Source organism: Acipenser ruthenus, unplaced genomic scaffold (assembly GCF_902713425.1).
Source record: "Acipenser ruthenus unplaced genomic scaffold, fAciRut3.2 maternal haplotype, whole genome shotgun sequence".
Lineage (NCBI taxonomy): Eukaryota > Metazoa > Chordata > Actinopteri > Acipenseriformes > Acipenseridae > Acipenser > Acipenser ruthenus.
Genome location: NW_026707282.1, coordinates 16,634 through 30,597, shown reverse-complemented (window position 1 = coordinate 30,597; position 13,964 = coordinate 16,634). Strand labels below are relative to the sequence as shown.

The 13,964-nt window shown below is 46.1% G+C and overlaps 1 pseudogene; it reads right to left on the bottom strand.

Moving 5' to 3' along the window:
* Window positions 1–1,285: 1,285 nt before the first annotated feature.
* LOC131725130 (U2 spliceosomal RNA) lies at window positions 1,286–1,495 on the bottom strand (annotated as a pseudogene).
* Window positions 1,496–13,964: the final 12,469 nt, after the last annotated feature.

The following is a 13,964-nucleotide window of genomic DNA, read 5'->3' as shown; positions in this document are numbered from 1 at the left end:
CCATACCCCTCTGAAGATTGGTCCGGCTGAACTCCAGTCTCGTCAGTCCTGGTTCCGTTTCATCTTCCTTGTTTCTTGTGAAGCGCACCGCATTGTGCCTCCTGGTCTCCTGGGTTGGCCGGAACGCCATCCTTCAGCTGGCTCCTCCGATTGGGGTGGGAGAAGCCTCTGGACGTCCGGGTTGTCTCTCTCTACGGAAAAGAGACAACGTAAGCAGCAAATCTGGGCAGTTGAAGGAACTATTACTTTAGTCCCTGAGGAGATGGTCGCCTCGCAAGAGGGACCCCCTCCCCAGGTGAACGGTGTCCTTCCCTGGCGGAGTAGGGGGCGCTGCTTGGCACCGAGACCACGTAGGAAGAATCGTGGCTGTGACGCCTCCTCGGGGTCCGGGGCCGCCCTCTGCTCCTCCCAGATGGCGCCCTCTGCTGGGCGCCTGCTGCTCTCTCGGTCTGGATCTCGATTACAATCAAGGGCTGGGGATGAGGTCGTCTAGGTCATCAAAGGGTCCTCAAAGGTCGTCTGGATGGTAGGTCCTCCTTCTCTCGAACTCCAGGAACGTCTGGAAAAGCCGGAACCGCCTGAAAAAGAAAAAAACTGGAACCGCCTGAAAAAGAAAAACTGCTCTCAACAGTCAACAAAATCTTGAAAGACCCTCGGCCTGGATTGGGCAAGCCAAAACCAGACTGAGCATTAGTCTTCCAAAAAGTTGCCGAGCTGAAGAAAGCCAGTCAAAAATAAAAAAAAATTCTGTTCCTCCTCACCCGAACAAACCTCTCACAGACCCTCGGAGGGAGCGGGCAATGCCACTACCCTCTAAGCCTTAGTCTTAGAAAGATTTATTCGAACTGAAGAGAAGCCAGAGTGTGGTTTTACTGGTAGCCCAGCCCTTCTCCTCTACCCGGCGGCAAGGCCAAACAAAACCAAACAAAACAGGGAACTCTTCCCAAAACGCAAGTGCCGTTCGGTCCCGGCAAAGGGGCGCTTTGCTGCTGCTGCCGCCTTGAAAGCGAGGGCTCCTTGCCCCACTAAACAGCTCCGTTTCTGCTTTACCGCTGCGCTCGTCCTCCTCCTCCCACGAGCGCAAGGCCTTCTGGGTACACTGGCCTGCTGCGTGAGCAGAGCAGACTGTCCATCAGTTAGGCAGACCTGCCTGCCTGCCTTATTTGGAACAAACAAACAAACAAACAAACAAAAAAAAATACAAAAAGAGCGGGAAAAAATACAACCCAGAAAAAGGGAGAGGGAGAGGCTGTCTCTCTCTCTCTCTCTCTCTTTTTTGAGACCTTTCTTGTGCACCGTTCCCAGAGGTACTGCAATACCGGGTCGATGCGTGGAGTGGACGGAGCAAGCCCCGGTTCCCTCTCCTGCTTCCAAAAATCAATTTAATATAGACAGGTCCCCCTATGGGGGACGTATCAGATATTAAACTGATAAGAACAGATTTTTTTTTTTTTTTTTAATTTCCCTTTATTTTTCCAATAAACAAAAAATCAATTTACATTTTCACGTATACACCATTTTTCATACATTTGCAGAATTTTCATTAATTCCCCCCATTTATTTGAACATCTATCCCATCCCAGGACCTGCTTATCTATTAGAATAATTTCTTGTAATTTAGCTTTAAACAGAAAGAAATCTTGTTTTTCTGTTTCAACATTATATCTTCCTACTGCTTCATTTCTCTTTTCCCAAAGCACCCATTCACCCACAGTTATAAACACCTTTACAATTAACAATTCTTTTGTTATATTTATACCACCCCTCTCCATACATAATACTTTTTTCAGTTAATACATTTACATCAATTACAGTTTTCATGAGCTGCCATACCAAACGCCAGAAACATACTGCAAAAGCACATTCCCAGAAGACATGCCTTACTGTTTCCACCCCCTCACAGACTCTAGGACATTTGGGTGTTCTAGAGCACCCATGCCTATGCAGCCTCTCCCTCACAGGCAATCTGTCTTGTGCACACAGCCAGGAGATATCATTCGCCTCATTATTTAAATACTTCACCTGGAGTCTCCCCCAGTCACACCCTACTATATCTTTCTTTTCTTTACTTCTTAATTTGTCTCTTATTAAATTTATATAGTTTTTTTTATGATCCAGTAACACCTCCTTGTTCACACACTCCGGATTTACTTTTAAAAACATTTTCATGTGTTCATATACCCACTGGCCCTTCTCTACTTTTGGAGCCTTGTTTGTGACCTGCCAGACCTTTCTCACAGAAAAAACAAAAAATAATTTAATGAAAAAAACCGCTTTATGTTGTGTCTCCCCTGCTATCATTTTGCACTTAATATTTAACAATATACAATCCAACTTCAAAGGTATACAGGGGACCCCTCTCCCTCCCTTCTCCACTGGCTCGTACATGGTCTGTCTCTTTACCCACTCATACTTTCCTCCCCAAATGAAGGAGAAGACAGCACGAGAAATCTCCAATTTTAACCTCGCTGGAACCGGGTAAACCCCAGCCAAGTAAATCAAAGTTGGTAAAATATCACTTAATTACCAGTACTCTCCCAGATATTGTTAATTTTCTTGTTCTCCAAATATCCATTTTTGTTTTTGTTTTAGCCAATTTCTCTGCCCAGTTTTTCTTTTCACTATCCTCTCTGTAGAAGACCACCCCAAGTATCTTCAAGCCATCATGGCATATATTAAAACCATATGTTTGCATTTTCTGTCTGTCCCACTTGCCCCGTAACATAATAGAGGACTTCTCTATATTTACTTTTGAACCAGAGGCCCTCCCATATATTTCTGTTAATTCTGTTGCCCTTTCCAACTCTCTTTCTGTTAGAAATAATGTAGTATCATCCGCATACTGCGATATTTTGAGCACTTCCCCTCCCCCACTTGGGATATGCACCCCTTTTATTTTTGTATCTTTCCTCACTAACTCCGCTAGAGGCTCAATAAAAATCACATATAATAAAGGGGACAAAGGGCACCCCTGCCTCACTCCCCCTTTCTGCATGACTGGTTCACTCATATACCCATTGACATTCACCACACTGTACACTTCATTATATAATATCCTAACCCACTTTATAAATCCCTCTCCCATGTTAAACCTCTTCAAGACTTCAAAGCAGAAGTTGTGATTTACACGGTCGAAAGCTTTCTCCTGGTCCAAACTTAATATTCCTAACTGGAGCCCCCTATCTGTTGCCCAGTGAATTGTATCTTGGATCAAAAGCAGATTCATACAACTTGCCCTCCCTTTTACACTACAAGTCTGGTCACTATTGATTATTTTGTACATTACTTTACTTAACCTATTTGTTAACATTTTAGATAAAGTTTTATAATCGCATGTTAAAAGAGTTATAGGTCTCCAGTTTTTTATTTCCTCTCTATCGCCCTTCTTAAATATTAAGTTTATTACCCCCTTCCTCATAGTTTCACCCAAGGCTCCTTCTTTATATATTTCTTTATATACATTTAGTAGGTCTTTTTTAAGTACATTCCAAAAGGTTATATAAAACTCCTTGGGGAGCCCATCTATTCCTGGAGTCTTATTATCAGCTAAAGACCACAAAGCAACCTCCAGCTCCTTCTCTGTCACCACCCCATCTATATCCTCCCTGTCCTCTTCACTCATTTTTACCTCCACACAGTCTAAAACCATTTCTTTCTTTTTCACATAGAGCTCTTTCAGAAAACAATTTGTTCTAGAAATCCCTTGCCCATTCTCTCATTTGCACCCCTTCTCTTAGTTTACCATCATATCCTTGAAACCCTCAATTACTGCCCTCCTTTGCTTTTGTTTTATAAGTTTGAAAGAAATACCTAGTGCACTTCTCATCCCCCTCTTTTTCCTCTGCTTTTGCTGGAAAAGCAAACTCTCCAGCTTTCCGTTCCATATACTTTTTAATTTGATTCTTTAAGGATTGACGCTCTTCCCAATCCACTCCTCCCCCACTATTTGCTTTAGCTTCGGCCTCCTGTAATCTATTTTGCAATACCTTCAGTTCCTTTCTTTCTATCTTTTTTAGATGTTTGCAATAATCCTGACAGAATACTTTAATTTCTTCTTTAACCCCCTCCCACCACTCTGTTTCCGTTTTAAAACGATGCTTAATGTCCTGCAAACATCTATAAAGCTCCATAAACTCTTCTTTAAACCTTTCTTCCTTTAGGAAACTAGTGTAACTTCCAGTACCCTGATCCTGAAATAGGACTGGACATCTCCCAAGATGCCTCAACCAAATTGTGATCTGAGCTCCAAAAAGGAAAAACCTTGCAGTACTTCAATATGCTTCTGCTGGATACAAATATATAATCAATTCTGCTCTTTGATCCTTGAGAGTTACTCCATGTGTACCCCTCCTCTTTCTTATTACATTTTCTATACACATCACACAGAGAAAAATCATTTACCAACCTCCCCAGGTATTTTGTAGCAAAATCAATCCCTCCTTCCTTACTATCTAAAGAGGAGTTAAAATCCCCACCCATTACCACCTCCCTATTTGTACATAATAAATTCTGAATTTATTTTAACACCACTAGCCTCTCTGTCCTATTGGATGGAGCATATATATTTAAGTCTTATTTTTGCTTTCCGAAAAGTAGCATCCACACATAACACCCTCCCCGGCACCACAGATAGAACATTTTCAATTTCCCACCCATCTCCTTTCATCAATATTCCCACACCATTAGAAAACACATTTCCCACCCCCCAAAAGGAATATCCTCCTTTCCACTGTCTTGAAAAAGTCTCGATGTCCTTTTTATCTCGAAGATGACATTCTTGAATGAAACACACATTAAAGGTCATTGTCATCAGAGACAAGAAAACTGCCTCCCTTTTCACCTGATCTCGAAAACCCCTCACATTTATTGTAATTAATTTAAAATCCATGTATGATTTATTCAATACTCACAGTCCTCTGGGTTAAAAATACTGAACTCAGGTGGATTCAGGGCCCCCAGATGAGTTCCCCTCACATCCAACTTTCACCATATATGTTGTTGTAGCAAAATCTGTCACAGACGTAGGACACAGGAAACCCTTCTCTGTAGCACCCGGCTGGGTGTCGGGAATCATGTTCCTCTCCTCCTCTTCCTCCTCTTCCTCCTCTCTCTGTTCACCCAAATCCTTTTTGCCCAGGAGAGCATGAAAACCCCCTCCTATAATGTAATCTATTGGAGCTCTTTTTGCATTTATCTGCCCTGACGAAGCCTTCCTTTTTGCGACCTTATAACCGTCCATATCCATTCCCTCTTCTGTGGGCTCTCTCCCAGAGTCTTCAACTTTCCTTCCTTCTCTCAGGGGACTTAGGGGGCATGGCAAGCTGCCCAGCTCCTGACTAATGGCAATCACAGACTCCTGGCTTACTTCCGGAAATACAGCCATTGTGGATGGACCGGGAAGCTCGCCATCTCCCTCTGCTGGCCTCGCCTCTCCACACTGAGCACCCTCCAGTATCTCCACATCCGTGAGAGACCCAGGCAGCACCTCCTCCTCCGATGTACCTGCCTTCTGTGGCTCCTCTTTTCTGTCTTGTTTTTTCTCTCTCCCACTCTCTGTTGCCACCTCGCTTGTCGGTCGCCCGTCCGGGGCAGCAGCAACAGCAGCATACAACCTCATGGGGCAGTCTCTTTGTAGATGCCCCGCATCCCCGCAAACCCGGCAGCTTTTCAGGTTTTTACATTCAAAGGAGAAATGACCCCTCTCCCCACAGTTGTAACACTTCATTTGGTCACAACTTGCCTCTGAATGCCCACTTGTGTGACATTTACTACAATATATAGGTTGGCCAGAGTAAACTATATAGCCATTTGACCCATCAATCTTGCACCGCGCTGGGGGGGTGCAGGAAACCTTGAAATCCTCTTGAGTCCTCCCTCAGCAGCACGCTGTACTGCCTTTGTCCATTCCAGACACCCAGCCCATCTCTCCTATACCTCGCACTGGAAATAATGTCCACATATTTATGCAGAAACAGCTCCACTCTTTCATCCAAAATGTTCATATTAAACAAATTAATTGTCGAAATCCTAAAATTCTTTTTTCTCTGGATTCCACCTTGTATTGTTTTAAAGGGTCCATATTTCCTTTTCCTTTGCATTTTTGCTTAAATCCTTCAAAGAAAATTGGACTCACCAAGTTTACATCAAAAAGATTCTCTTTTCCATTTCTTTGTATTCAGCGGATTTCGTCCAGCTCCACCTCCAGCTGTTCCATGATGACGGTTCGAATAAAATGTTCTCTCTCCGGCATCTCTCCCTCCTTCTTCCAGGAAAATCTTGCAGTCTAATTAACTCAAGCCATTTTCTCTCCGCACTATCGCTAGCATCAGTCACTCTTAACAATCAAAAGTTGCGGTCAAGCCACTTACTTAAGATCTGAGCCAAGAGGCCGAGAAGCGATGCCCACAATGGTTTTGACCAAACACCCCGGGCGCGCCCGCCCGCTGGAGCTGCCGGGGTACTCGCTTCGTGGACTGAGGGGGAATAATTGGAAAAAGAATAAAAAAACAAGAAAAAAAAGGTGCCAGGCTCTAATTATTAACACGGCCGCCGCCGCTGTGCTCGTTCTGCTTTTAAACCCATGTCGAGCCCCACCCCGAGGGGCAGGGCTAGCCAAAAATTGCATTGAACTCATAAATGCTCCTCTCCACGGAAATCTTTAGTAAAATACTCTTTTATTGAGATTTTACATTTTTTACATTTACACCCATTCGTTTTTTCATTCATTTCACATTTCTTTTAAAGATGACATTCATGCATACAGACATACATTTTGTTTTAAAAGCATTTAAAACACATTTAAAAACACCAAGACAATTGTGCTTTATACATGGTTAAAACAGACACAGATTAAAATCAACCTGAAAAAAACCTGTGCTGTTTTAAAAGTGACTGGGGGAAAAAAAGAACCATCTATAAAAAAAAACAGTGCTTGTGAGGGCCGGGGAGTGCTCTCTAAAAAAGTTCAAAAGTGAACATAAAACTATAGATCTAAAACAGGGACAGGGGAAAAGGGACAGTGCATAAAACAGTGAGTTAAAATTCTAAAATTTTAAAACACTTAAAATGTAACTTTTAATAGTTGACATTAAAAATCTTTTAGATAAATAAATAATAAAACAAAACAAAACAAAATCAAATAAAACATTCAAAATAAATCAAATAAAAGTCCATAAAACTGAAACAAAAAGACATAAAACCAGGGCACCGTTCAAAAACGGTCAAGCCAGCTAAAAAGGGTGGAATGCTGGCATGACAAAATAAATAAAAGGCTTAGCGGTGCCCCGTAGTCCCGCTCCTAGGAGCTAGCGGTTCCAGTTTTTTCCTTTATTCCATCTTCATGTCCTGAAGTCCGGCGATCCTCCACTCCGCGCAGGCCTTGTCCTTCCCGAGGGTCCGGATGTCCAGAATTACAAAGTCCTTGATAAGAGTTTGTGCCCTTCTGGTCGTGGTGATAGTGTCTAGCTCCTGCTTGTGATAGACACAGACGTTACGGCCTTCCCACAGGATCTGCTTGACAACATTGATGACACGCCAAACGCACTTAGCTGTGCTGGTATCGATTCCTCCCGCAGGCCCATAGAGCACAGTCTCAGCGGTCATCTTGGCCGTGTCAGCAAACCTGTTTAGGAAGACAGAGACAGAGCGCCAGACACTGCCAGCCACATCACACTCCCAGAAGATATGGGCTGGTGTTTCTCTCTTGCGGCACTTTGCATAGGGGCATGTTTCTACTTGGGCTAGTCCCCTCCTGAACATAAACGCTCGAGTGGGGAGTGCACTGTGGACGGTGTTCCATGCTATATCCTTCTGGACATTACTGAGCCTGTTTAGTAAAATACTCTTTTATTGAGATTTTACATTTTTTTACATTTACACCCATTCGTTTTTTCATTCATTTTACATTTCTTTTAAAGATGACATTCATGCATACAGACATACATTTTGTTTTAAAAGCATTTAAAACACATTTAAAAACACCAAGACAATTGTGCTTTGTACATGGTTAAAACAGACACAGATTAAAATCAACATGAAAAAAACCTGTGCTGTTTTAAAAGTGACTGGAAAAAAAGAACCATCTATAAAAAACCAGTGCTTGTGAGGGCCGGGGAGTGCTCTCTAAAAGTTCAAAAGTGAACATAAAACTATATTACTAAAACAGGGACAGGGGAAAAGGGACAGTGTGTGGAACAGTGAGTTAAAATTCTAAAATTTTAAAACACTTAAAATGTAACTTTTAATAGTTTACATTAAAAATCTTAAAGATACATAAAACAAAACAAAACAAAATCAAATAAAACATTCAACATAAATCAAATAAAAGTCCATAAAACTGAAACAAAAAGACTACATAAAACCAGGGCACCGTTCAAAAACGGTCATGCCAGCTAAAAAGGGCGGAATGCTGGCATGACAAAATAAATAAAAGGCTTAGCGGTGCCCCGTAGTCCCGCTCCTAGGAGCTAGCGGTTCCAGTTTTTTCCTTTATTCCATCTTCACGTCCTGAAGTCCGGCGATCCTCCACTCCGCGCAGGCCTTGTCCTTCCCGAGGGTCCGGATGTCCAGAATTACAAAGTCCTTGATAAGAGTTTGTGCCCTTCTGGTCGTGGTAATAGTGTCTAGCTCCTGCTTGTGGTAGACACAGACGTTACGGCCCTCCCACAGGATCTGCTTGACAACATTGATGACACGCCAAACGCACTTAGCTGTGCTGGTATCGATTCCTCCCGCAGGCCCATAGAGCACAGTCTCAGCGGTCATCTTGGCCGTGTCAGCAAACCTGTTTAGGAAGACAGAGACAGAGAGCCAGACACTGCCAGCCACATCACACTCCCAGAAGATATGGGCTGGTGTTTCTCTCTTGCGGCACTTTGCATAGGGGCATGTTTCTACTTGGGCTAGTCCCCTCCTGAACATGAACGCTCGAGTGGGGAGTGCACTGTGGACGGTGTTCCATGCTATATCCTTCTGGACATTACTGAGGCAGCTGTGAGACACATTCTCCCAGATTTTTTGGCTTTGGGTGAGGGAGAAAGTAGCTACTTTTTCAATTTCCTGGGAACCGGCAAGATATTTAGTTACAGCCTTGTATTCCCAGGAGGCCAATTTTGCTTTATCTAAGCCCAATTTATATATAGTGTCCCTTAAGGTTCTATAATACAATGGGGGGTCCCAGGAGTACGGCACGGTGTTATCAATAGTGCAGAGGCCCAAGGCCCTGAGACAGGTGGCAAAATAGAAACGATTCATGTAACATACCTTCCTGTCCAGGGCCTGGATGTTCTTGATAGTTTGCGTGAGCCCCTGCACTCGGGTGAGCTGCACAACGTCCGGGACCCCCTTACCTCCCTTCTTGTCGGCTTTACTCAGGGTGGCTCGCTTTACCCTCTCCATCTTGCTGCCCCAGATAAAGCGGTGGATAATGCGGTCCACCACTTTTTTGGTGGTCCTGTCTGGGGGAAAGATTTTTCCTACATAAGAGAGGATGGGGAACAGTATAGACTTGGTTATTAATACTCTACCCGTCATTGTTAAGGATCTTGTGCTCCATCCGCCAATCTTTTTACGGACCTGGTTAATGGCCGCCGTCCAGCTCTGGGCCCCCGAGCTATTGTTCTCGAAAATGAGGCCCGGAATCTTGATTTTGTCCTTTTTGACAGGGTACATGTCCGACAGTTCCCTATCTACCTGCCAATTTTTAGACACGTAGACTTCGCTCTTGGACTTATTAATCACTGCCCCGGTCGCCGTGCAGTACTTCTCAAGGATATTACTAATCCGAGGTACCGACGATGTGTTGGTGCAAATGAGTGACACATCGTCCATATATGCTGTTGTTTTGACCTGGACCCCGTTGGATCCAGGCAGCTGGAAACCAGTTATATTGGTATCCCTACGAATTGCCTGCAGGAGGGGTTCAATGCACACGACATATAGCAGTGGGGATAGTGGGCAACCCTGTCTGACCCCTGACTGGATAGATATTTTACCAGTCAGGTGCCTGTTCACCAAGACTCGGGTACTAATGTTTGTATATATGGTTTTAACCCACTCCCTAAGTCCAGGAGCGAATTTCATCTGGTCCATCACTTTGTACATATATTCATGGCTTACCCTATCGAACGCCTTCTCCTGGTCAAGGTTGAACAGGCAGAGGGGATGGTTCCGTTCTCTAGAATAAGCCAGAATGTCCCTTGTTAACATTAAAATATCCGTGATGGACCTCCCTGGGACGCCACAAGCCTGGTCGGGGCCAATGACCAAAGGGAGGTGTACTTGTAGCCGGAGCATCAGAGCTTTGGCTAGTATCTTGTAATCCACGCAAAGGAGGCTGATTGGGCGCCAATTCCGTAGATCTTTAACTTCCCCTTTCTTATGAAGGAGAGTAATTACACTCTCCCGCATAGAAGGGCCCAACCGCTTCTCCCTGTAGACCGCTCTGTAGACCTCCGCTAAATGGACTTTTAGCGTGTCCCAAAAAAGATGGTAATACTCACCCGGGATGCCATCTGGACCTGGCGTCTTACCGGTGTTCATGGTCTTAACCGCCTGGGTGAGCTCCTCCAGCGTGAGTTCTGGGTCCTTCTCCTCCTCCTCCTCGTCCCGCACTGAGTCAGGCTCCAACTGGCTCAGGAACCACTCTATCAGGGTGTCATCTGTAGCTTTGATGTTATACAGGTCCCTATAGAAGTTCTCTACCACTTTTTTCACTCCCTCACTATCCTCTACTATCGTCCCCCTGCTGTCGAGCATGGAGGATATCAAGTGCCGCTTCTCCCTCGTTTTCTGGAAGAAGAAGCGAGTACACTTTTCGTCTTCCTCCATTTTTTGCACTTTTGCATTGTGCATGACCTTTCGTTGTTCCTCCCTACAAAGCACTGAAAGATCTAGCTTGGTCTGGGCTATCTCGTCGCTTACAGGGAACCCCCGAAGCTGAAGCAGGCTCAGACGCTGGAGGGCAGCATTCAGGTGTTTATATTTGGCCCTCCTTTCTTTTGCTTTCCTCTTGCCTGCTGCTATGAAATAACCCTTAGTTCTCATTTTGACCATCTCCCACCACTCTATAGGGGAGTTGAATAGGTCACGCAAAGTGGTCCACTCAACAAGCCTGCTCTTATAGGCTGCAGCTATGGAGGGGTCATCGAGTAAGGAGGTGTTTAATTTCCAGACCCCTGACCCCATCTGGGAGGTCTGAGGGACCTGCAATGTTACCTGCAGGAGCCTATGGTCAGAGAAGAAGACGGCCTGGGTGTCTACTGCCGTCTTCGTAAGGGAGCTGGTATGCAGGACGAGATCTATACGGGAGAAGGAGGTCCCAGATGAGCTCACCCAGGTAAAGGGAGGCACCAGGTCCTTACCTGCATCACACAGGGAGAAATCAGATATTACGGAGGACAAAACTCTACTAGAGCGGTCGTTGCGTGGCCTGCTCCGGTCTACGTCCCTCAGAGCACAATTGAAGTCACCTGACACGATGACGGGTACGTTCCCCAGCAGGAGTGGACGCAGCTGTGGAAAAAATTGAACTCTTTCGTTTTGGTTAGTGGGTGCGTAGACATTGACCAGTCTGAGGGGAGTGTTGTTGTATGTCACATCCACGCTCAGAATTCTACCAGGTTCTACCTCCCTGCTGCTGCGGGAGGTAATAAATGGGTTTTTAAACAGGATACCTACTCCGTCGGCTCTGGCTATGTTGGAGCCCGACCAGAAGGAGTCCCCCAGGGTCCAACTCTCCTTCAGGTCCCTATAATCAGGGCTCGACGAAATACCACACTCCTGCAGAAAGATGAGATCTGCTTTCAAGTTAGCTAGATAGTTTAGTACATCAAATCTTTTTTGTGTCTCCCTGATGCTCCTGACATTAACAGACACACATATCAGGGCCATCAGGGTAGCTAACAAGAAAAGGAGTCGCTGCGTCCACCCCATAGCGACTATGATTGGGAGGTCGGGACACTCTTCCTACTCTTAGCTCTACGCTTGCTTCGAGGGGGCTTGGGCTTATTTGCAACTCCCATCACCCCTGAGAAGGTACTCACTGCTGCCTCGTCCAAGAAGGCACCGTCTTTATATGCACAGTACGTGGAGTTGTTGGGGCTATTCAACTCCCCACAAGGTAAGTCTGGTGGAACTTGCTCAGGGCCCCTCGGAACGTGTGGGTCAGCTTTGTCCTGGGGGGGGGTTATGACAGACAGCATTCTTTGGCTGTTACCGTCTGTTGAATTGGAGCTGTTAGCAGACTTCTGGCTTACCGCGTCCAGGGGTATTCCCATGTCCTCCAGTGCTGTATCTAGGAGGACCTCTAGGGGGCCCCTGGTTTTGCCCATACAAGGGAGGGGGTCAAGGATGCTTTGAAGGGAGGCCCTTCGCTTGAAGAGGGTCATTGCTACCGAGGTACTGCTGGTCAGGGAAGGTGTTGACCCCGACCTCTCCCTCGGTGCATTAGTGAACACCTCTTCTGCGAGGTGTGCTAGGGTATGTGCCAACAACTGGGAAGGCTGGCTGGGGATGCCCTGGCTGGCTGCTACCTGCCCACTAGGCGGCAGTGTAGCCGTCCCACTCGCCTCCGTCTCTGCCTGCGAGGGCAAGACTGGGGACTTTGTGTGGACATTAGCTGGTTTTGGATCTATGGGGGCCACCTGCAACTTGCTGTCTTTAATCCTGATCTTCTTTCTTTTCCCCCCCTCGTCTCTACCCTTTCTTTTCCCCACCCTCTGCTGGTTCTTCACTCCCTTCCCCTCCTTCTCACTCTCACTTTCACTGTCGCTTTCGCTTTCCTCCCCCACGGACTCAATCCTTATGGCGTCATAACGAGAGCCGAGGGGGAGTGCTGGCGCTGAGAGGGCCCTACTCAGGGGGGGGCCGCTGCTGGGTCCGGGCTCCCTCCCTGCCTCGTGTTCTGCATCAGAGGAGCTACTGGAGGAGCTAGTGGAGTGGCTGTTGTACTCTCTCTCTGGGCTGGGGGAAGGGGTCCTCGTAAAACGGGACATGTCTCGGGGGCGGGGGGGTGAGGGGGGTGCTGGTGATGATGGTGGTGCTGGAGTCTGGGTCTTGGATACTGTTGGTGGTGATGTGGACTGATCTTTGTTACTTGCTCCCTCTTCCTGCTCAGGCCTAGGCTTGTTCGTGTTTGCCTTGCTGGCTCTGGCCATGTTGGCATAGGAAGAGGGGCAGTCCTTAAACAGGTGCCCCTTCTTTCCACACAAATTGCACTGCCTCTCTTCTCTGCAGTGGCTGGTCTCGTGGGGGGCGCCGCAGTTCCTGCACTTGACTACAGTACACGCGGCCGCCAGGTGTCCTAATTCCCCACATTTCCTGCAGAGTTTTGGCATCCCATTATAGAATACCAGCCCTCTGTTGGGCCCTAACACTATGGAGTTTGGAATGTGGCGGACGCCTCCAATGCCCGATGGATCAACATTAAGGCGTACCAGCCACTTTCTGGCTCCTGTCCAAACCCCATCTTCATCTGTAATTTTCCTCCCTTCTGATGACACCCTCCCATAGCGGTTAAGCCATGTTGTAATATCATAGTCGCTAACAGCCTCATTGAAAAATTGGACAGTAACAACTTTCATTTCTCTGTCTGTCAGTGCATCCACACAAAATTCTTTGTATGGAGCGAGATATTTATTCTCCCCCCAAAAGGACCACATTTCTTGTAACTTTTGGGGGTTCCTAAAACTGACCTCAAACACTTCCTTAAGCCCTGGCAATTTCACCAAACAATTCAAGTCAGAAGGGGAAAAACCCATACCCCTCTGAAGAATGGTCCGGCTGAACTCCAGTCTCGTCAGTCCTGGTTCCGTTTCATCTTGCTTGTTTCTTGTGAAGCGCACCGCATTGTGCCTCCTGGTCTCCTGGGTTGGCCGGAACGCCATCCTTCAGCTGGCTCCTCCGATTGGGGTGGGAGAAGCCTCTGGACGTCCGGGTTGTCTCTCTCTACGGAAAAGAAACAACGT